The sequence below is a fragment of the Pleurodeles waltl genome, chromosome 5 (genome assembly GCF_031143425.1).
Source record: "Pleurodeles waltl isolate 20211129_DDA chromosome 5, aPleWal1.hap1.20221129, whole genome shotgun sequence".
NCBI classification, from domain to species: Eukaryota; Metazoa; Chordata; class Amphibia; order Caudata; family Salamandridae; genus Pleurodeles; species Pleurodeles waltl.
The window spans coordinates 1453295332-1453320787 of record NC_090444.1 but is presented as its reverse complement, the minus strand read 5'-3'; positions in this window follow the sequence as shown (position 1 = coordinate 1453320787).

The window sequence follows — 25456 nt, the reverse complement described above, 5'->3', positions numbered from 1 at the left end:
GCTTCACATTGTTATTTTTACAATAACCAGTTTTACGGTCTTGTTTTATTTTCATCTATCTAACTGTTTTTGCTTAGTTCAGCACTGTGTTCTCAAAAAAGACATTCTTGATCACTCTGTGCTTCATTCCAGGCTACAGTTTGGTACATTGCAGGTGAACGTGGTAGAAGTTTAGTCTCCAACATTTGTAGAAAATATACATCCTTACGTAGGGACATTTTCTTAGAACATCATCTGTGTTATTATAAAAACACTTCCTAGCCCCATTACACGTTAAGAGGGAGATTCCAGCCAAGAAACCACAACTGTATGCTGATTGCTGAATGCTTCGCTACAGATGCTAACGTAGACCACAGGCCTTTGCTCAGGTATGGGGGTTGATGTCCTCCTGGGGGAACCTGAAAGGCAGAATTAGAGCTTAACACGCTGTGCTCAGAGTATGACATAGATAGGAAATAGTCCATCGATTATAGTGCCAATATGATACCGTTATTCTTATGCTTCACTCTTCTTGTCACCAATTCAATACTGTCATGTTGTGTCGTCCTGGTTATTGCAGCTCACGCTTTGCTATCTAAGATGCAGTTGTTTTATTAAATCAATTATTGAAACAGATACTGCTTTTGTCTGTCATTTATATATGAGACTGAATTGTGAATGAGAGAGCCGGATGTGACCAGAGTGACCACGACTTCCCTGAAAAGCCTAATATATCATGCCCTCAGCTGCCCAATCATCCCTATCCTCTGGTAGAGATGAGGAACTGCTAGTTAGCCGGAGCAAAACCCAGATTTAAAGCGACGATTGTCACCCACCGTGGACAATCTTGCTGCTCAAAATCCAGTAGTCTCATTAGAATAATGAGAGCCTACGTGACAGCTGGTGTCTGCTCCTGTCCCCATCGTGGAGCTCCCCTCGCCCTCCGTCCCACTGGTGCCTTCTGACTCTATAAATTCACCCTCCAGGGTCTTGTGGGTTGCAGCTCCCTCCTGCTCCGGTGCCAATGCTCCTTCGCCAGATGATGCTGATGCACACAAGGGCAGGGTGACAAAACAAAAAGGGTGGGAAAGACAGAGGAGACACATGGTCAATGCCTGCAACACCAGTACCGTTGGCGGACACAACACACAGGGAGCAGCCCTATGCACTATGCCATGCACTAACAGTGCAGGGGAAACGCACATGCCCATGGGTGTCTTTGTCTAGACCCATTTCATGCACAGCTGGAACGCATGGGAGCTTGACTAGGTTTAGAGGGCAAATACCACCTTTGAGGTTGGAGTAGGACTGAGCCTGTAAATCAATGGATCTACCTTTGCATGTCTGCCCTGGCCTAGAGGAACCAACAGCCCACCTCCCCCAACCAGACACCTCGTCAAGCGTGCAGAGTCAGCTGAATGAGAGTGTACTCATCCCCTTGTTGGTGCTGTGATGCCCTCAAGCACCCATCCAACTCAGGATATGCCACCGCCAGGATCCGGTACATCAGAGGGGGTCATGGTGCGACAGGCACCCCTTCCACATTGGGAGGCCATCCCCAGCTGGGCCTTCGCCGTCTTCTTGCTCCAACGGCATAAGTCCTCCCATATTTTCCGGCAGTGGGTCCCAGGGTCTGCACTCCCTTGGCGATGGCACGCCAAAAACCCTTCTTCTGGTGGGTGCTGACCTAGAGGAATAGTGAAGTAAAAAAGGATTTTATTCTCCCATACAGTTCTTCTCACACATTGGCCACAAACCTCCACCCTGTCCCAGAAAAACATACACTCACCATCCTCACATGCTGGCCTGTCCCACCCCGTCTCTTCCATCCACGACACTCCATACAATAATGTCCCATCCACCATGCACACAGTTCACTCACCTCTTTGTCTGGAGGACCGTAGAGTAGCGTGTACTGGGGGAGGACCCCATCCACCAGTTTCTCCAACTCCTCATAGCAGCACTTGCAGTGTAGGTCCTCTCCTGTTGAAGGTCAGGTATCAAGTGAGGGAACAGATAGAAAATGGCGGTCACGTCCGTGGCGGTGCACACCGTCATCGCCGGCGTACATCGTCATTGGCTTCTGGAACCCATAGGGCCCAATGATAACCAATGCTGAATTGCGGAGCGGTCTTCGACCGCCTACTGCGACACTGCACAACGCCAGCGCAGTTACCTCATTTCCCCTTGTCCCTCCTTGCAGGTGAGGCAGCTGCCATTTCAGGGGGCCACATGGCAGGCCAACTAACTGCGTCACACCTATTTAGGCCAGGAATACGGACAGACAAAGGCACACAGAGATAATTTCACGATTGTGCTAAACAGCCTTGTGAAACTTATGTGGTGTATGACCCTCTGCTCACCCTTCTCCTCCATAGGGCACATCCGCTGGGGCAGGTGATGAGATGGCAACATCCTCCGGTGTACAGACCCCTTATCACTTACAGACTTGATTGTGCAACAATCCAGGAACTGTGTGCCCAGTTGGAGCCAGACCTTATGTCAGCTATCTGCCATCCTACAGGAATCCCCCCTCTAGTGCAGGTCCTGTCTGTGCTCCATTTCCTGGCAAGTGGGTCCTTTCAAACAACAGTGGCCGTGGCATCAGGGATGTCACAACCAATGTTCTCTAACATGTTGTCCAGAGTGTTATCTGCCCTGCGGGTGTGGGTGTGGTGTGTGTATGTGTATCAGGTGTGTGTATTTCGAATTGTCCAATGTAGTTGTGTTTTGTAAGTGTGTGTGTATTTTGAGCGTGGCGGTGTATACCGCCAATGGATTACCACGGTTGAAAGACCGCCATGTTGATTCGTGGGTCGTGATAGTGTGAGCGTATTCTTTTTGGCGTGACGGTATAGGTTTTGGTATCCCCAGTTTATCACTGACCTTTGGTTTGGCGGACTTGTGTGGGTGTCTGTATTGTGGCAGATTCTGAGATGTGGGTCGTAATACCTGTAGCGAATTTCCGCCGTGGCCACGGTATGTTGGCAGCCTTCAGCATGGCGGTAAGCGGGATTTACTGCCAGGGTTGTAATGAGGGCCTCAGTGTGTAACTTTGATGTGTCCAGCTGAAGGGACCTATTTGTTATATATTGTGTATTGTAGGCATAGGGGTAGAGGTGCTGAATTGAAAACCTTTAATCTGGTTACCTTACACCTGGGAACCCTGCCCGCTGAATAATATAAATTAGTGGCAGGAGATTCAATTGTAAATTTGATCCGTTGTCCACATTTTCTGAGGATCATATCAGTGAGGAAGACCAAGCCTGGTCGGTCCCTAGTCTCAAATTTTCTCCTATGAAGGGATGGACTGCTGTTGTGCTAAAATTAAATGCCTCCAAGCATGCAATGGTAGAAATAAATCTGACAGAGAGGGGAGCCACTTGTTAAATTGTTCTCATTGTTCGAGCCTTATCAATTATATCCTGTTGGATATTAGATTTTGGCCAGTTCTAATAGATATGACTGTGACTCGAAGACAAGATAGCTATCACAATGCTTTGATATAATGCTGAAGGGCATTTGGCAATACTCTTAAGAATTTTATTAGAGCTTCACGATGGAGGGCTCGTCCTAACTAACTGGTGTAGGCTCAAATGGAGCTCTATAGTGGAATTCGAAGCAACCTTGAAAAAAGTATTTTAGGTTGTGTCCATTGGTCTTCATGCCGTAGCAGCCGAGAGTGTGTCATTAAAGCATATTGATTCCTTGTAGAGTCATGGGGCGATATTTACAAGAAATTGGCCCATCAGTACTGATGCTCTAGTTTTCTTGTGTCGCTCCTGCCCCACCTAACAACACCATGGGTGCTCCGTATTTACAATACAGTGCACCTTGGTGGTCGTTAGGCCAATAGCATCAAACGCTTTGACACTATTGTGGCGCTTTGCTGCACTAGGGTAAAAAATCTTGACACTAGTGCAGCAAAGTGCAAGGAGGCCCATCCTTTTCTATAGGTGCATCATTTCAATGCCTGCTTTGAGCAGGCATTAAAAATGACGTCAACAATGGTGCAATGAAATCTTGTAGATTTCATTGCACTATTTTTGTGGGCTTCCTAGCGCTGGAATGCCCCCTTTCCTTCATTATGCCTGGTGCAGTCATAATGTGGCACAACCAAAGGGGGTGCAAAGTGGAGTGATGCAAGCATTGCGCCACGTTGTAAATATGGCATTGCAAAAAAGCCTTCCTAACACCACATTAGCGTAAACCAAAATGACACTAGTGATGCAGGATGGCACTATGGACTCGTAAACATGCCCCAGAGTGTCATCCATGATTCCTGGTTTGTTTCCATAAGGGACCTCTTTTTTGTATAATCAAAGCTTATTCATTATAGAAAGAAAAGGGCTCCCTGGTTTTCTAAATCTTGCAGAAAAGCTAGATGTGCTGTCTCTAAAGCCAATAAAGCAAGGCATAGCAATATGATCAACTAAGCCAGGTCGTTCTATGAAGCTTTGATTTTAAGTGGCAAAAGAGTTTGGGAGTGTACCACATGGGAATCAGTGCTGAGTGCCATTAAAGGTAAGGATTATAGTTCATTTTGGTGCATTATTGCAAGTGGGGACTCCAACACCAAAACCACGTTGGACAACAATATTGCTGCCACTGCCTGGGTTGATACAGATGCCCCTTTCCTTGAACTTGAAATTCAGTGAGCCTATATTATATCTAGTGCAGCAAATTACAAAGCATTAGATTTGATTACAGCAAACAAAGCCCCAGAGTTGGACAAGGCACCTGGAGACCTTTTTAAGACTCACAGAAATATAAGGCACCTCTACTTCTCCCTGTTTTCAACACTTTAATAAAAGGTGCCCTTATGCCCCCTACCTGGACTGGGGCCGATATTACCCCAATATTTAAGAAAGGCTGCAAGCCCTCACCTTCTAATTATAGGCCTAACTAGTGGAGCAGCCGGCGTGGATTCTTTATATAAGGACGACGTTACAGAAGAGGCAGCAAGCATCGTCCGCCGGTGCCCCTGGTGCATGGCCTACTAGTGGACCAGTGCACTAGCTGATTCCAAGGATACCATCTCCACTCATGATGTGGCTGCTCATTGGAGAAGTGAGCCAGCCTTGGGAGGAGAAGAGAGAGATGCGGAGATGGAGGAGAACACAGAGAGACCAAAGTTAGAGGAGCTATTGCCAGGACACGAGAGCGGATGCTCGGAGGACAGCAAGAGTTTGGACTCAGGAGGCCACCGACCCCATGGGGGATGCTGCCATGTTCCTGGAGGAACGTGGCATGCCCAGGTACAGGTGCACATACCTGGGCATCATGGGCAGTGGGGAGGTGGAATGGTTGAGCCAGGGTAGAGTGGGACATGGATGTATCTGTTTTGTCACACAGGCCCACTAGTATTGCTCGAAACTTCACAGATGCGGTCTAGTGAGACTTAACTAGACATAAGCCTGTATCTACATGCAAATAGCGAAGGAGAGGCAAGCACAAAATGTTGATAAAAGCACTAACCAAAAGCCTGCACACAGGGTGGTATTCTTGTCCATCACCCACATCCCCAGTGATATTGCCCAAAATGAAATTCACCAAACACTTACCTTAACACTTTCCTTTTTCACACATCCTGTGAGGTGGACCAGGCACACTAAGGGCCAGATGTAGGAAGCATTTTGCATGGCGCACACTGCGAAAATCACAGTTTGCGCCATGCAAAATACTCATTGCGATGCTCATTCACAATTTGCGAGTCGGTACCGACTCACAAATTGTGAATGCGACTTGCAAATAGGAAAGGGTGTCCCCTTCCTATTTGCGACTCGCATTGCAATGCTAAATTGCTTTGTGACCGCAAATGCGGTTGCAAAGCAATTCGCAGTTACCACCAGTGTCACACTGGTGGAAACCATTCGCAAAAGGGAAGGGGTCCCCATGGGACTCCTTCCCCTTTGTGAATGTTGCCCAGAATGTTTTATCAGAGCAGGCAGTGGACCAATGGACCACTGCCTACTCTGAAAAAACGAAACCAAATGGTTTGTTATTTTTTTTATTTTGCAACTCGTTTTCCTTTAAGGAAAACGGGTTGCAAAATAAATTAAAAAAACTGCTTTATTTAAAAAGCAGTCACAGACATGGAGGTCTGCTGTCTTCAGCAGGCCACCATCCCTGTGAGTGCAGGGACTCGCTATGGGGTCGAAAAATGAGACCCACCTCATAAATATTAATGAGGTGGGTCTTTGCGACCCCATAGCAAATCGTAGACGGTGTCTGAGACACCGTTCTGCATCCAATTTTGCGAATCGGAAATTGCGAGTCGCACCGACTCGCAATGTCCGATTTGCAAAATCGGAACTTCCTACATCGGGCCCTAAGAACCTTAAAGAAGAGAAGCGGAAGGACGATGGAAAACAAATTCGACCTTTGGAGCAACATAAAACAGCATATAAAAGAAAAGTAGAAAATAGAGGAAATACACCTGTACCTCTGTCTGATTTTATCACCTCCTGATGACCACATATCAATTAGCCAAGCAATAAATCCCAGGCCCTGTCACAGCCTATTAGCCTAATTGACAGCTCACAAAGCTGCTCAGTCAAATAATCTTAGATAGGTTGAATGAGTCGATGACCGACACTAGAGTGTTTACTACTCTCCAAGCTGGCTTCAACGATGGCATCATAACTATCCACCTTCAGTTGTACTGGAAATATGTCTCCTGGGGGGGAGAGGTTGACATTATGTGATATCTGTGGAGCTTCAATCTGCCTTTGACTTTGTACATGGGAGTTCCTTTGGAAGGTATTGACCACACTGGGGGTTCCCTCATATCTCCTAAGTGTCAAAATTAGGTTACATTCTAACAACTTTGCCCAGATCAGATATGGGTCGCACAGCAAGTTGACATATCCTATCCCAGTTAAGTGGGGTGTGTGACAGTGGTATGTGTTGGCTCCAACCCTTTTCCTTCTTTAATGATGGCACTAGTCTAGCCGCAGTTATGATTTTGGCCCTCCTGTTTGCAGATGATACCCTTTTCATACCTAAATCCCCAATGGGGATCCAGAAGCTTCTGGACTGTTTTGGGTCCTTCTGCAGGCAGCGGGGCCTGGAGATCATCCTGGAGATCATCCTTGGCAAGACCAAGTACATGGGTTTCAATCCATGTCCAACACCACAGCTCCAACATTATTCTTAATGGTGTACCATTGGAGAGAGTTCATGTGATTGACTACCTTGGTGTCATGCTCTCAGAGCATTTTGACTGGTCACCCCATGTCCAGAAACGAGGGCTTAAACTGGAGCAATATTCTGCGGGTATAGAGAGCTCAATGTGTCTCCACCTTTCAGCCAATAATTGCGGCCCTTGAAATTTATAAATGCCAAGCCCATGGGGCTATTTTATATGGCAAGAAACTATGGGGTTTTCAGGATGCCAGATCCTTGGAGTTTAGTGAAAATCGTTTTATTTGTAGTCTTAGCAACCTTCCTGCTAGTCCCTTTATGGCTAGATTATGACCTTAGATGCATTAACAACATAGCTGGATTAAAAACCATTGCTGTGTTCGCAGAGAGTTTGGGTAGTCCCCGAGCTCATGCCCTTTTGAGGGGCTTTAGAAGATGTTATGGGACAACTCAGGGCCTGTAAGATGACTTGGCTTTGGTCTATTAAAGATTGATTGTGTTGAATAAGACATGAGATTCTTTAGTCTTCTCCTGCTGATGCTATTGCAGTCTTGGAATCAAAGTTGAAAGGTGCCTACTGGCAAATTATTGATAATTTAGGCTTAGATGTACAAAGCTTTTTTCTTGTTACAAACCGAGCAATTTGCAGAATTGGGCCATTTGCAACAAGGAAAAAGCATTTTCCAATGTACACCCCAATTTTGCGTTTCGTTAAAAAGATAACTGAATCGCAAAATTGGGTTTGTGAGTCGCAACTAAGGAGGGGCGTTCCAAGGGCGTCCCTTCCTAACTGTGAGTCGCAGTAGTATCCATGATTGTTTTGTGACCGTGAATGTGGTCGCAAAACAATTTCAAACTGGTGTTAACCCATTTGCAAATGGGAAGGGATCCCAAAGGGACCCCTCCCCCTTTGTGAATGTAAGCCAACATATTTTTTCAGAGCAGGTAGTGGTCCCATTTACCACGGCGTACTCTGAAAAAATGAAAAGAAAACTTTTCATTTTTTGATTGAAATGCATCCCTTTCTCCTTAAAGGAAAACGGGCTGCATTAAAAAAAAAACTATTTTATTGAAAAAGTAGTAACAGACATGGTGGTCTTCTGCCCCCAGCAGGCCACCATCCCTGTGAGTGTGGCCATTACCAATGGGGATGCATAATGCGACTTACCTCATGAATATTGATGAGGTAGGTTATTTGCGACCCCATTGAGAATTGCAAACAGTGTATTCAACACTATTGTACATTTTGTTTTGCGACAATTTGCTACTCAGAAACAGATCACAAAATTGCAAGTCGCAAAACCAAAGGACATACATCTGCCCCTTATTCTTAAATCCAGCCAGAGCTGCCACTATTTAGCTTCCTTTATGGAGTTTTAACCTGATCACTGCCTGGAAGGTTCTTTATATGAGATTGAACCTCCTCCTGCAAATACAATGTACATTTAATTTCGCTTAGGGACGTTATCAGTCCGATCTTTTACTGCAGAATGAAAGCATCACTTCTGTGTGGTTATGTCCCGTTTGTTTTCAGGAAGAGGAAACCGCTGAGCACTTTGTATTTTTTGTCCCACTTGTTTAGATTTTTGAAGCAAGATTCTCTCAGTCTGCCGTTCTGTGGGTTACAGGAATTTTAGTATCACTTTTAGAATTTTAAGAAATGATACAAGGCAATGTATTGTATTTTTTGTCTTATGAGTTTTGATGTTTATATGGACACTCAGGCAGAAAAGAATTTCTAGTTGATGGATTTGCTCCTCCTATTGCTTTTCTTTTTACAACTTTTTAATTGTGATTTTATTTTGCTGACACGTTATTCATGAACTGTTTGACTTGTATCACATTTTATTGTTCTATGCATTTTTATGTAAGGTGTTTTATAACATGCTCTTTTATGGCCGTAGAGCAGAAATAAAGACAATTATGAGTGTGATTAGATCAGTTGATACTGTGGGGTTTGTGAATAATGTATATTTAAAAAATGTATTTATTGGTATAGTTTATTGAGAAATGTAACTTCATTGTGAATTTATAGCACAATTTAAAATATATTTGAATTTATTGTCTGTTAATTTTCTTGGGTTGAGAAGATTTTACTTTTCAGAAAATGTTTGCTTATGACTTCTGGAACTGTATATTAAACTAGAAAACAATTGAGAAGTTGTATCTCAAACGGGAATGTAATAAGAAACATTTTAATTAACGAATGTAATTTCGAAGTAAATGTATAGTTAATCTAATGCTTTTTGCACTTAATTAATTTTGGCTTGTTGTTGCTTCTTGTGTGCAAGGTAAAGTTCGTCTTTTGGCTGGTTTGGACTTTCATGCACTGTAGGATACTCTGACATGTTTGAAATGAACAGAGTGTAAAACAAGATAACAAATGCCATTAAAACTGAGGAATTATACTAGACATCAGATGATCATTGTAACTAAACGTATAATGCCTTTTTTTTCCCTTCCCCTAGTGACCTTTTTTTTTGATCATTTGTTACTGTCTAAACTTTAGCGTAGTGTCTTACTTTTTCCACTCTGGCAACACTATAGTTAGATTCATCTGCCACCTTTCAGTTTGAAACTGAATATTTTAAATGTACAGGGGAGTGAGATCCATATAAACTCCCTAAATAAGCCCTATCACCAGCATTCATTAACTAGAAACCCTGCAAAATTAATTCATTTTCCTGCTAGGCTGCTGATAATGTGCTCTGCGTGAGTGTATTAATAAAATGTGATAATTTAGCAAGTCCCATTAAAATACATGGATATTGCAATGAAATGTCTTTTGTAAAAGTGTGCTACATTTCCATTCATTGTTTTAGTTCTTCAGAAAAATACAGCACACAGTGTTATGTGAAGAGCATGTGAGAAAGCTGCTCTCCATGTATCTAACAAAGGAATTCATGCTTTGCTGGATTATAGTATTAATTGGTTTCGTGGGAGCGCAAAACAAGCCAAAATCAATGCATATAATTTTGTTTTTGAGAAAATCACTGAAGTCCCCTACGATCTAATACAATAACAGCCATTGTTTTAGAAATCATTTTGAGTCAACAATTACATGTTTATCACCAGATATAAACGTTAACCCTTATGTTCAGAAGAATTAATCATTAATAGCTGTCTTTTATTCAAAACGTTAATAAAGACACCAAACAAAAAGAGACCTTTATATAATTGTTTAATTCATGGTATATTTACCATGAAAATGACAGTTCAATAAGTTTGCATTCGCACACACCAGTCGTCATAGAGACAGAAAATAGCTCAGGCTCCAGAAATTAAGTACACATTTATTTCACACTCTTTGTATTCTGCAGCCTGCATGTTTCAAAGCCTTTTCTAAGTATTGTTATAGTTTAGCAGCGATTAGATTAAGCATTAGCAGAAGACATCTTGTATTTAGTAACTATTGTGAACATTTTGCGGAATTCATTTTGCATTCATGGCAGCCATTTTCTCTGCCACATGCTGCCATGTGCTCACCGTGTGCTCTGTCCTACCTTTCTGTTAACTACTCTTGAAATCTGCCTAGTGACAAGTTATATTTAGCATCTCCCACTTTCGCACATGCTCAGTAAGGTCTGCAGCTGTTAGTCCTTGAAAACTGTTAGCTCCTCCTACCTGTTGACTGTGCATTTTCCACATGACCTTACATGTATACAAGTCTTGCTTCTATAATTGTACCACTTCCTTTTAGCCCCTGCGTGGGTATAAAAGGACCATGCTCTCTCAGTTCAGTGTGCTACTTCAGACATTACCTAAGGGTGCTGTTTGAACTGTAGTACCACCTCATGAGGTTAATAAACTTTGTCTTTTATTTCAGTTCCTGTGCCAACTTCTTCCTACATGGTCTGAGGACTTTGTGCAGAGAAAGGTGAAACCCTTGCACTAGTCGGCCTAGCTGAGGCTTACTTCAACAGTATGATGTTCGACATTTTTTACTTTTATACCTAGTGGAATACAAAGTTTCGTATTTTTCTCCTCATGGGAAAGTCTTGTCCAATTAATGCCTATAGTGTAAAGAATCTGTACTTCCAAAGGTGAAATATCTATTATTGTAAAAGTTAGTAAAAAAAAATCACAAATGGAGACGGAAAAAGCCAAGAGCTAACTTAGATCTCTCTTGCTGCAATACATCATTGCAAGGGGTGACAAAATCACTCAAGCCCTCAGTGGAAATCGCGTTACCCTTGAATTTACCAATGCAAATAAAGAGTGATCTTCTATGTAACTCACCATTTATAGCATTTTTTCTGTCAACCTTCTAGCAAGCTACGGGCATCTATCATTTGTGTCCAGATCTCTTTGCTTGGAGCTGTGCTCTTTAGCAGCGTCTGCCAAGCCTTGGAAGGTATCCTGGACCTGTGTCTACTTGAGTTTGCTCAGGTTTTTGTTCCACTGTGAGGCACCTGCTAAAATGTTAGTGACAAGAACGATAGCTTTGAAGTAGGGCATGTTAGAGAGTCATAATGCTACATGGCTGAGCCCATGTGAGGCTTGTGCCATCAGAGATAGAAATCCGACATCATCAGCATTCTATACATGCAGCAATCCTGCAATCTTTATGAGACATTGGACGCTCTGCATTGGCCAACATGTTGAATTATTTATTTTGGCCTTATCTCTATGCAATTGATTGAGGAGGACACTGTAAGTGTGTTTTGCAAGGTGGGAGCTGCGGACAGTTGAAAGTTGGGGCCAGTTGATTGAGAGTGAGAGTGCCTCTCAGTGCGGCTTCTGTACCATGGCTTTTTTACCGCCACGAAAACCATGGTGGTAGGCACTTTTGTGTGCCAGAGAATTTCTTCCCTGGCATGGATAGGAGTCTCCCCCACCACTCTCCCCCTCTCCAGAGTCCTCCCCCACACGTCCCCTCCCAACCCCCCAATATACACAAACCTATACACACATACAGACACACTCATACACACATGTATACCCAAATTCACCCACGCATACATACATTTATATGCACACACACAGCAACACTCACTAACACACATTCTAGCACACACGCAATCACACAACACAACATACACGTACACTCACACCCATTCATGCACACACTCATTCGATACACCTCACACCCGCATGCACGCATACAAACACATTCACACACACACAACACCCCCCACTCCCCTTTCCTGTTGGAGCACCTGACATACCTGCTTGTAGGGGGTCCTCCGGCAGGAGACGGGACACAGCGCTGCTGCCAGCAGCAGCATTCGCCAACAGAGCACTGCCAGGCCGTATCATGGCACAATTCCAGCCACGGTCATATTTGGTGGATGGTTGGTAACCACGGCGACGGTATGTTGGCGGCCGTCGTCTTGGAGGTAGGAGGCATTCACCGCCAATGTAATAATGAGGGCCTAGATATTCTCCATTCAATTTGCCATATTCCCAGTTTGGACCAGGCAATCCACAGGGGAGGGTTTATATTTCTTTTGGGATGGCAGCATCAGCCAGGGTGGGTGGGAAGGGAATATTTAGTTGTAATAATATATGCAACACAACTGACAATGGCTCTCATTACAACCCTGGCGGTTGGTGATAAAGTGGCAGTAATACCGCCAACAGGCTGGTGGTAAATACCGCTAACTTATGACCATGTCGGAAAGAGCTCAGACAGACAGCCACTTTAACACTCTGACCACCAGGGTGGAATCAACAGGCCCCACGGCGGTAACCGCCTACAGCAGGGCAGAAGACAATGTTCTGCCCATTGTATTAAGACACACCAATCCGCCACCTTTTCCGGAGCTGTACCAACAACATCAAAAGCTTGGTGGAACACTGCACAGAAGGGAAAGGACCCACCTGTGGTGACTCATTGAACAACAACACTGCCATGGAGCCGGAGCTGCATGTCTTCCCTATGCTCTTCTACGTGCTGCTCCACTACGAACACCAACAACGGCGAAGACAAAGACGGTGAGTACAGCTGCCTAGCAAACAGGGGAGGGAGGGAGGAAAAAAAGAGTGACACTCACACGCAACACCCCCACCCCAACACCATACACACAAGCAGACGCAGCAACATAACATATTTACCCAGCGCCCCTCAGGAATAATGCAAGGACAACTACAATAGAGTAAAAAGAGTGTAATAAGATAAAATAGTAGCAATACGTGCATCCAAATCAAACATTATATACATATTTACAAATGTAGGGACACTGCCCAGTCCTCAATGGCCGTGGGCCACAAGGCCACATTACAAAGTCAAAGGTCCCACTACATAAAACTGCAGGGGCATTAGATCGAAAATAGACAGGCGCCACAGGGGGGCGGGAAACGGGGGGCACCTCAGCCAGAAGATGGTACAACGCCACTGATCCTGGAGGGGGCAACATGCCCTGTGCCCTTTGTCCTGAGGATTGCAAGGCCGCAGTCTCTCAAGTGGGTAACTTGCCCACATGCTCTGGAGAGGGCAACATGCCCTGTGCTTGGTCCTAGGGAGTGCAAGGCCACAGTCTCTCAAGTGGGTGACTTGCCCACATGCTCTGGAGGGGGCAACATGCCCTGTGCTCGGACCTGGGGAGTGCAAGGCCACAGTCTTTCAAGTGGGTGACTTGCCCACATGCTCTGGAGAGGGCAACATGCCCTGTGCTTAGTCCTGGGGAGGGAAAGGCCACAGTCTCCCAAGTGGGTAATTTGCCCACTGGCTCTGGAGGGGGCATTGTGCCCTGTGAGCTTCATCCTTGGGAGGATGGGGTGAGTGGATGGCATCTCCACTGGTTCTGGAGGGGGCATCATGCCCAGTGAGCTTCATCCTGGAGAGGATGGGGGGAGTGGATGGCATCTCCCCTTGTTTTGGAGGGGCATTGTGCCCTGTGATGCAGATCTTGGGGAGTGCAAGGTCACAGTCTCTCAGGTGTGTGTCATACTCACTGGATTTGCAGGGGTCAGGCTGCACAACAGCCCATGGACGCAGGTCTACAGAATGTTCGGCTGCCGTGACGGCTGTTCAGTGGTTGCAGTGGTGCTGCTGCTGCTGGTGGTGGTGGGTGGAGGCTCCAGCCTATCCCGTGCAACCTTGGATGGCTGCCCACTGGTGCTGCTGCTGCTGCTGATGGTGGTGCAGGTGGCGGTGCTGCTGGTGGAGCTTGTGGTGGTGGGGGAGGCTCCAGCCCATCCCCTGCAGCCTCGGACAGCTGCACCACCATGGTGGTGGGGTCTCTGACTGAGTCCCAGCACCAGACTCCTTGCTCTTCCTTCCTGCAGCTGGCTCCTTGCCCTTCCTTCCTGCAGCTGGGGATGGCTCCGTGCCCTTCCTTCCTGCAGCTGCGGCTGGCTCCTTGCCCTTCCTTCCTGCAGCACTTGGGGCTGGCTCCTTGCCCTTCCTTCCTGCAGCACTTGGGGCTGGCTCCTTGCCTTTCCTTCCTGCAGCACTTGGGGCAGGCACCCTTTCCATCTGGCTGGCTGGTGGCCGGGAACCTTTCCAACCTGGAGTTGCTGGGGACACTCCTGTGCCTGTGGACTGGGCGGTTGTGGTGCTTGCTTGGGTTTTGGCCACCCTGGCCTGACATGAGGGACTGGGAGGGTTAGGGAACAGGTCAACGGTGGAGATGAAAAGCTTCTTAGGGACATTGGGCGGGGGAGAGGGAGATGGTTTAGGAGTGGAGGAAGAGGGAGTGGTTGTAGGAAGTGGCAGTCTGCTTTGTTTGGGTGCAGGTGCATGGGCTGGATGCTGTTGTGAGGTGGATGGCTGTTGGGCATCGGAGTTCTTGCGTTTGTGTACTTTGGGAGGAGGGGGCTCAGACACAGTGGGTGAGGACGCAGGGGACGTGTGCATGGATGTGGGGGTGGTGACTGGCAGTGAGGGGTGTGTACTGATAGGTGTGCTGGTGATGGTGGTAGTGGATGAGGATGGAGTGCATGCAGGTGTGAGTGGACGAGGAGGAGGAGGGGCCACAGTTGAGGCAGTGGATGTTGGTATGTCTGCATCTGGATGGTGTTTGTGTGGGTGCCTATGGGAGGAAGTGTGGTGCTTGTGTTTGTCATGTCCACTCTTGTGTGTTGTCCTGTTGAGGGCAATGGGATTGGGTAGAGGTGGTCGGAGGGGGGGCAGTGGAAACAGGGACAATGGCCGCCATCAGAGAGCAGTCTAGAGGCTGGATTCATCACTGTTGGGCTGCCAAGTCAGTGTGAATTCCCTCCAGAAATGCTTTGGACTGTTGCATTTGGGCTGCCAGCCCCTGGATGGCATTCACAATGGCTGACTGCCCAACAGAAATGGATCGCAGGAGGTCCATAACCTCCTCACTCAGGGCAGCAGGGCTAACTGGGGCAGGGCCTGAAGTGCCTGGGGCAAAGAAGATGCCCACCCTCCTGGGGCTGGTTTGAGGGGTGGTGGCTGTAGCTGGTGTGGGCACAGAGGTGACTGCCACCACAAGAGAGCTTCCATCAGAGGAGGTATCCGTGTCTGAAATGTCCCTTCCTGTCTCCACTGTGTTACGCCCCTCGCCCTACGTCCCACTGGTGCCCTCACCGACGGTGGATTTGGCCTCCTGGGTCCTGTGGGATGTAGCTCCCTCCATCACCGGTGCCTCGGCTCCTCCATCAGATGATGCTCATGCACATAAGACAGGGTGACAAAACAAAAAGGGGGAGGGAAGACACAAAGCATACACTTGGTCAATGGTGGCACTAACACCACCATTGGCGTACACAACATACTCACACACAGGGAACAGCCATACGCACTAGGCAATGCACTACCAGTTATAATGCTAGTCACCAGGCCATTGGTAGGGACACATACCACCGAGTGCAGCATACCTGAGACCCACAAACCCCTACCCAGTAGTGGATGCCTACTAGCTAGGTTGGAGGAATTTCACATCAGAACCTTGTCCAACATGGGACCTACTCTGCAATGTCAGGAGTGGCCTAAGGGCACCCACAGGCACACATCCCCCACCCCGATACCACCCCACCAGGCGTAAGTAGGAATGAATGGCACTGTACTCACCCCTATGTTGCTGCTGTGATGCCCCCAAGCACCCATCCAGCTCCAGATAGGCCACCACCAGTATGCGAGCCATCAGGGAGGTAATGGTTCGACGGGCGTCCCTTCCTCATTGGAAGACCATCCCCAGCTGGACCTCTGCCATCTTCCATGCCCAGCGTCCCAGGTCCTCCCACCGCCCGCAGTGGGTGCTCCGCCTGCCGTAGAGCCCAAGGGTCCTCACCTCCTTGGCGATGAAACACCAGATACCCTTCTTTTGATGGGCGCTGACCTGCAGAGAAATACACACAGGGAAAGGTATTAGTCCGACCGTCTTGCCTGTTACATTCAAGGCCCACCATGTCCCTTCCCATCCCCATTAGCACAGACATGGTCCAGCGTACATGCTGCACGCTACCCAGGGCCTATCCAGCCAACCCCCCTTACACGAGGCCTTCACACACAGCACTCCATGCAGTCATGCCTCATGCATAATACTCACAGTGTACTCACCTGTTGGTCTGGAAGCCCACACAGCAGTTGGTACTGGAGTAGGACCTCATCCACTAATCACTCCAAATTCGCTGAGGTGAAGGCAGGGGCCCTTTCCCCAGTCACACACGCAATGGTAGTTTCCAGACACAGGTCACAGCTGCACATGCAGTGTAGGTCCTCTCCTGTTGAAGGTCACATAGCAAGTGACTGAACAGATAGAAAATGGCGGTCACGTCCGCGGCGGTGCGTACCATCACCACAGGCGTACATCACCATTGGCCACTGTACCCCATAGGGCTCAATGATAACCAATGAGGAGTTGCACAGCGGTTCTCACCCGCTTCCAGCAACAGCACACATCATCAGCAAAATTACCTCATTTCCACCTGTCCCTCCATACTTGACAGGCAGACTCCATTTCGGGGGAGGAGGGGGCAGGCCATGGATTGTAACTGCATCACAGTTCACAATTTCACAATCTGTACATATGCCACCAAAATATTGCAACAATCACAATATGCATTGAACTGTAGGGGTTACAATGTACAGATAATGACCAGCTGCTCACTCCTTTACCCCATAGAATGCAACTGGTGTGGATGATGGAGACATCCCCCGTTTACAGACCCCTGGTGGACTAGGCAACAATGGAGGACAAGCACATTATCCTCACCTATAGACTTGACAGGGTAACAATCACGAACTGTGTGCCCAATTGGAGCCTGACCTGATATCTGCTATCCGTCACCCCACTGGAATCCCCCCTCTTGTGCAAGTTCTATCTGTGCTCCATTTCCTGGAAAAAGGTTATTTCCAAGTGACTGTGGGCTTTGCAGCAGGAATGTCACAGCCAATGTTCTCAATAGTGCTGACCAGAGTGTTGGCTGCCCTGATTACACACATGTGCAGCTACATTGTTTTCCCCCAGGTGGAGGATTTGGCCACAGTGAAGGCTGACTTCTATGCAATGGGACATATCCCCAACATCAGTGGTGCGATTCATGAGACACATATTGCATTTGTCCCCCCCTCGGCAAAATGAACAGGTCTTCAGAAATCATAAAAGTTATCACTCGGTGAATGTGCGGATGGTGTGTTTGGCGGACCAGTACATCTCCCATGTCAATGCTAAGTATCCTGGGTCTGTGCATGATGTTTTTATCCTGATGAATAGTAGCATCCCAAATGTGATGGCCCAACTCCAGAGGCACAGGGTGTGGCTAATAGGTGAGTCCTAGTTCCCACCCAGTAGATGTTGGTGTATGGGTATGGTGTGGGCCATATGGCATAGTGTGTGGCTACCAGTTGTCCCTTGATATTTGCAGGTGGCTCTGGTTACCTGAACCTCTCATGGCTACTGACACCTGTGAGGAATCCCAAGACAAGGGCAGAAGAACGTTACATTGAGGCACATGGGCGAACAAGAAGGATAATAGAAAGGACCTTTGGCTTCCTGAAGGACAGGCTTTGTTGCCTCCATCTAACAGCTGGATCCCTGTGCTACTCACCCAAGAAGGTCTGCCTGATCATCGTAGCATGCTGTATGTTGCACAGCCTTGCCTTTTGATGCCATGTGCATTTTCTGCAGGAAGAAGAGGCTGGAGATGGCTGTGTGGCAGCAGTGGACCCTGTGGACAGTGAAGATGAGGAGGCAGAGGATGAGGATGAGGACAACAGAAGTACGGTCATTCATTAATACTTCCAATGACACACAGGTAAGACAGTGTTATTTCACATTTCATTGACAGTTTGATTTGTGACATTGCCACTGGCAGGCTGTGAATTCCTACCTGTATGCCCACTCACTGTACCCATTGGCATCTCTTTTTACAGATGTTGGTGCCCCACTATTGCTCCTGGTGTGTTCACTGCAGCCAACTACAGGTCGTTCCAATGTAAACATTACTGTACAGTTGAATTGCAATGTTTGAACCTTGTTAAACAAATACATTTTTAAATCATGTGACATACTCCATCCTTGTATTTTTTCAAAGTGTGTTTATTGCAGTGCTCTGACAAAAAGGGGGAAGTGCAATGGGCTGTGTTGATGATGGAAGAAAGTCCAGGTTAGAGTCCAGTCTGTTTGTAGCACAGGTGCAATGTCCAAGGGGACATAGGAAGGGGAGCAATGGCAGTTCAAGTTGGACAGGGTGGCAGAGTGGGACACAAGGGTGACTATCAGGAGAGTGTTATTTCCTGGCATGGGTCTTGGCAATAGCCCCTGGCTTCTGCCTGGGTCGCAGGGAATGTTTGCGGGGTGGTTCTCCTTCTGCAGGGGGAAGGGTGCTGGTAGCCTGTTGGTCCTATGGCGGGCCTCCTGTCCACTAGTGGCAGTGGAGGTGGAGGGCTGTTCAGTAGTCTGGCTTGTGGCAGGGGCCCGCTGGAGACCAGGGTGGTGTTCATGGACTTCAAGTCTTCCCTGATCCTCAGGTACTGTTCCCTCCTGCAGCCGCATTTTCTCCTGCATCTTGTCCAGGCTCTGGCCCAGTGTGTCCTGGGAATGTTGGTATGCTCCTAGGATCATGGTGAGTGCCTCCTTAAGATTTGGTTCCCTGGGCCTGTCCTCCCCCTGTCACACAGCAGTCCTCCCAGTTTCCTTGTTGTCCTGTGCCTCTGTCCCCTGAACCGTGTGCCCACTGCCACTGACCCCAGGTCCCTGATTGTCTTGGGTGTGAGGTGTGCCCTGGGTTCCCCATAGTGGTGGACACACTGCTGATTGATGTGTCCTGGGGATAGAGGTATGGGCCCGCTGAGTGGGTGCAGTGGTGGTGTTTCCTGAGGGGGGAGGCTCTGTAGAGGTGTGAGACTGTGCCTGGGTAACCGACTGTCGGGAGGTCCCTGATGGGCCAGTTTGGTCATCCAGATCCAGGCGACCATAGCTGCTGTCATCACAGTGGGCCTCTTCTGCAGGGGGACAGGATGTTGCTGACACCTCTTCTCTGGTGACATTGGCTGGGGTACCTGTGGGGATGTAAATGTAGTGTTATTGTTTCTGTGTGTGACATCATGTGCATGGGTGGGTTGCCCTCTATGGTTGTTATTGCCCTGGCAGCTTTGCCTTGTGTGAGTTGTTATTTGGTGGTCTAGGTGATTCTCTCTAGTGTGCATGCTGTAGTGATAGGTGTCCATGCAGGTCTGTGAGTGGTGTCCATGCAGGGCTTGGCATTGGGATGAGTGGGTTGTGATGGTGGGGTGTGTGGGAGGTGGTGGGGTGATCGCAGTGAGGGTGGGGGTATGTGATGGCATACAGGTATGGGGGGTGATAGTAATAGAGAGTTGACTTACTAGAGCCCAGTCTTCCTGCTACTCCTGCCAGGCCCTGAGGATGCATGATTGCCAAGACTTGCTCCTCCTATGTTGTTAGGTGTGGGGGAGGAGGTGGGGGTCCACCGCTAGTCCTCTGTACTGTGAGTTGGTGTCTTGCTGCAGTGTAACGTACCTTCCCCCGTAGGTCGTTCCACCTCTTCATGATGGCATCCCTTGTTCTGGGGTGCTGTCCCACGGCATTGTCCATCTTCCTAGCAATGGATATCTGCTGCACCTGTGATCCAAACAGCTGTGGCTCTACCCGGATGATTTCTTCCACCATGACCCTTAGCTCCTCCTCAGAGAATCTGGGGTGTCGTTGTGGTGCCATGGCTGTGGTTTCAGTGGTGTGGGTGAGGATGTGTAGGGTGATGTGTTGGGGTGCGTGATGTACGGTGCGTGGGTGGTGTACAGATGGTGGTATGTGTCTCTGGTTGTGTGAGTGCCCTTGCTGTCTCTCTCTGCTGGTAATTATTTGTATTCGTAAGGGGTTGTAGGTAATGTGGGTGTGTATTTTATAGTGGTGTTGGTGTGTGGGTGTTGTGTGTGTATGTGTGTCAGGTGTGTGTAGTTTGAATTGACCAAAGTGGTATTGTTTTGTATGTGTGTGGGTATTTTGAGTGCAGCGGTATATACAGCCAATGCTTTACCGCCATTGAATGTCCGCCGTGGTGATTCGTGGGTCACAATGTTGTGGGTGTTGTTCTGTTGGCGTAATGGTGTGGGTTTGGATAGCGCCAGTTTATCACTGACCTTTGGGCTGGATTTGTGTGTGTGGTTGAATAGTGACGGATTACTGTGTGTGTGTCATAATATGGTTAGCAAATATCCACTGTTGCGGTGGTATGTTGGCGGCAGTCAGCATGGCGGTAAGTGGGATTTACTGGCAATGTCATAATGAGGGCCAATGTGTACTATAGATGCTGAGCACCATTTGCAATGCCTAATAATTTCATGTGGTCTGTGGGGCTATTACAGGGGCTATTACAGCGATGTACAACTTCTGTGATGTCTGACATTGAATGTGATGTGATCAATAGCCCCCTAAAAATCAGGCAGGTCTTTACGTATTTCGATAGACACAGAGTGAGTATCACACTCTTGCAGGCGACCCATTTTAAATCTAATTTTGATCATAATTTTGCTAGAAGATGTTCCTCTTACTGTTCGACTTTTTCATATTTCTTCCATACCAAAGGAGCATCTGTTCTAATAAATATGGCACACAGTTCACAATGGCAGGCTCGCTCTATGATAAGCTGGGGAATTATGTCATCTTATGTGGATAGACTGGGTCAGCCCAGGCTAACCATAGTTAACTGTTATAAACCAAATGTAGATGATACTAGGTTCTATGATTTCATATGGGGTAAGGTGCTATCTACTGAACCACAATTCTTTATTTTGAAAACATAATTTTAATTGCCCACTGCAAGATGCATTGGGTAAATACCATGTTGCAAATCAGTGGCAAGTTGGCAGCCACAAATCACCTGGACAAAATTATGTATGATTGTGAAATGATAGATATCTGGAGACATTGATTTCTACATCTCAAAGAGGGCACCTACTACTCCTATATGGTATGTAGTCGCTTTTAGACTATTGGCTGATGCCCAACATTGTAGACCAATGGTTGTGAAAGGTCAGAAACCTGGCCCGTAGACTCTCTGATTATGCTTCTGTGTTGTTGTCTTTGATGAAGCCTGGTGTTATATAGGTTGAGTTTTTTATCCATTTCAGTTTTCTTTTTTCACTTGATATATGTTTTAGATGGTGTTTTGTACATGTTTTCAATGACATGAGAGAATGCCAAGAACATATTTATTTCAGACATGCTTGTTCAGTAGTTTGCACAGTTAGTCCTTGCTAGTCTTTGCTTTTACATGTCCTTGATGTATTATGTTTTTGTAGGAGACAACTCTTTCTGGACTAAGGGCCTGATTTAGAGTTTGGCGGATGGGATTAATCCATCACAAATGTGACAGGTATACGGCCTGCTGTATTTCAATTCCATTATAGCCCATGGACATTGTAATACAGCTGACGAGATATCTGTGATGTTTGGGATGAAATAATCCATCCAACAATCTCTAAATCAGGCCCTAAGTAAGTTGTGATTCTGCATCTGTAAAGGAATGAGATAAGGATGAAGTTTAATTCTGTAAATTTGCCTGCGTTTGTCAGTGAGAAGCACTTTACGTTGGTGTTATCATGCATTCTGGGGAGAGCTGTGAATGAAATGCAGTTTTGCAGGCCCTGACATTCATCCTAAGAAGATAGCTGCACAGGCAGAGATGTGTGCATACTTGCACACAGGGTGCATTCATTAATGCACTGAAATAGGTTTCCTGACATTACACTAAGGTATGGGATTAGATCATTCTAACTAAGTTTGGTAGAATGCTCTTGCTATTATAGGATTCTTAGTTCTAGGTAGGAGTAACTTAAGGAACAGTAAGCATGGTTGAATTGTTTGTGTTTTTCCCCATTTTAATAATGCTTATAACTATAATATGTCCCTTCTTTCTAATAATCACAGTTCATGTTTTATTTCCAAAGATGTTGGCCCTCATTACAACTTCGGCGGTCTTACAAAAAGACTGCTGAAGCCACGGGTGCCACTATACCGCCAGTGCTGGCGGTATTTGTGGCTCCCTATTATGAATGTTCTGCTGGGTCAGCGGACGGAAACAGTGTTTCTGTCCGCTGGCCCAGTGGAAAGTGACATCAACATAATAGAGCCAGCGGCAATGTTGATGTGCAGCGGAAGCAGCAGCACCTGTTGTGCATTTCACTGCCTGAAATTCGGGCAGTGAAATTCACGATGGGGCTGTGCTTGGGGGCCCCTGCACTGCACATGCCAGGTGCATGGGCAGTGCAGGGGTGCCCATAGGCACCACGAGTCCCCCGTACCACCAGCCTTTCCATGGCGGTGTTAATCGCCATGGACAGGCTGGCGGTAGGGGACTCACAAACCCAAGGGCAGCGCTACTTTCACCGCTGCCCTGGGGATTATGACCGCCTCACTGGAGCCTGGCGGTCAAGTGAAGGGGTCGGCGGTATGGCTGTGCCACGGTCATAATACACTGCCAGTACACCGCCAGCCTATTGGTGGTGTTACCGCCAGCCGCCAGGGCCGTAATGAGGCCCTATATCTTTTCAATTATCATTTGAAAATATATTTATGTGTCTTCCAGTGTAATACTTTGGGCATGCAAAAGTGACAAATGAGAGGGTTAGATCTCTGTACATGAATTTCATGGGAATCTGAGAGGTCTTGTTTGAGGTAACAGACAGCATCTGAAACTCTTAGGAGTTAAAATGCGGTACTATAATCTAGCGGGACCAATATTTACTGATTACAGAGGAAGACTAAGGGCCTGATTTCGATTTCAGCAGAGGGGTTACTCCATCACAACAGAGACGGATATCCAGTCTGCCGAAACCTAAATCCTATTGGAAACAATGGGATTTAGATTTCAGCGAACAGAAGGTCTGTCACTGTTGTGACAGATTAACCCCTCCACTGAAATCTAAATCAGGCCCTGAGTCAGTATATTATCAACTTGATGCACAGTCTTACTATACTAGTAGAAACCGTACAACATAGCACCACCAATGTTTTAGGTTGTGTACCTATTTTGCAGATCTCCTGAGTAGTTTGTTTTGTGTGCCCAAAGCTCTTCTTTATTGCCTTTATACAGAGACATCCATGGTGACAAGGATTTGTTCTCCTCAGTTTCAATAGGAAGTATCTATTTATTTCTGTAGGTTGACAAAGTGTGTTCTTTTAAAAGGCTAGTCCCCAGTGCAATTTTATTCCATTCCTTACTATGGCTCAACCAGTGATAATTGCTATTAATTGCAGGCATGAAGGAACTGATCATTTTATTTGATATAACCTGGCCAGTGGCAGTGGAGATGTTACCTTTGTGATTGAGGCTCATGAAGCATATAAAAGTGACATTTTCCATTCCAGCAAATTATAGAACTAATGAGTATTTAAAAAACACCATTACTATACCAGAAACATCAGACATGGCTCAAAGGCACCCTCCCAAATGCACTTCAGAATGTAAGACTGGGTACTTACAGTGATGAAGGAGCTACCTGGCCTGTCGTAGCATGGTATATGCCTCTTCCCCATGCAAATAAATTAACATAACAAGAGATGTTTACTCTCTTGAACCATTTAGTTAGACTGGGTCAATGTCTGATGCAGTGCATTATGTACACATTAACTACTGCCCCAGCAGCGGTTCCTCAAGCTGGACAGATGCAGTTAGTTGTTCCTGCAATTAGTCTAATACTGTATATGCCATTAGGGGTAAAATCCCACCGAAATGTGATGAAATTTCATTTTGGACAGCAGAAAAGAAACAGCTTGAGGCAGTTTTTCCCCATTTGGCACCCCAAGATACATTGAGAATTCTCACTATGTGTCTTTCACTTGGTATGGATCTCCCAGTTGAGGAGTATAATACATGGGGAGCAGTAATTGCTTCCCTTTACACTTTTCCTGACGGTACTCCTTCATTTGCTTTTTTGCCTGAAGTACTTAAACAGATTCAGACTGAACTTGGAGCAGCACTAGTCCTAGATTTGGGGAAGAAAGTACTTGTCAATTTTGCCAGTGTCCTCAATTATTTTAAGTTATATTCGGGGGAGGCAGCTTATTAGGTGATATGCCAACAGCTCACCTGAGTGCCAGCTATGGATCAGGAACACAAGCTACCAAAGACTATTTCTGCACCTATTGAGGACCAGGCCCAATAAGCCACAAATTAAGGGCAAGTCAGAGGCCAACATATCAAGAAAAGACCTTAGGCCCATATTTATACTTTTTTTAGTGCTGCATTTGTGTCATTTTCTGACCCAAAAGCAACGCAAACGTACAAAATACAATTTTATTTTGTAAATTTGCGCCGATTTTGCGTCAAAAAACGACGCAAATGCAGTGCTAAAAAAGTATAAATATGGGCCTTAGTCTTCTAAAAAATGCTGGGATTAAAGCAAAGACAAGACTAAAACAAAGAAAATGGACTGGATATCCGCTAACAAAGTCTTCTGAATTTTTTTTATAATTTTCATGACCATGAAAAAATGATACAACTTGATAGGTATCAGCATTCTGATATATGTCTCTCTTGTTCCTTGCAGTGCTCTCCAGACAAGCAGTCAGAGAGAGGGGGTTAAGCTGATCACCGACAGGAAGAGTATATGAAACCAAAGACAGGCTCACAGCTCTCCTCTGATGTCCTTTTATAAAGGGAAGATAAGCTTCCACCACAAAAGGCATTGTTTAAATAGAAGAAAGCGACAAGTATTTCCACTACAAATGCCACAAATGCCCTAAACAATATGCGGGTGAGTACTCATATCAAAAGTGCAGCAGGTGTAATAATAGTTCACCAGATTCTTCAAGAGCTTCTGATGGTGAGACCGATTGATGAACTTATTCAAGTTGAAACTATAGATCAGCGGTTTAGCCCTCCTGGTAGAATTTATAATTTGGACATTGAAATTGACGGTGACATACTGTGTACTATTATTAAGGTAATATTCAGGCAG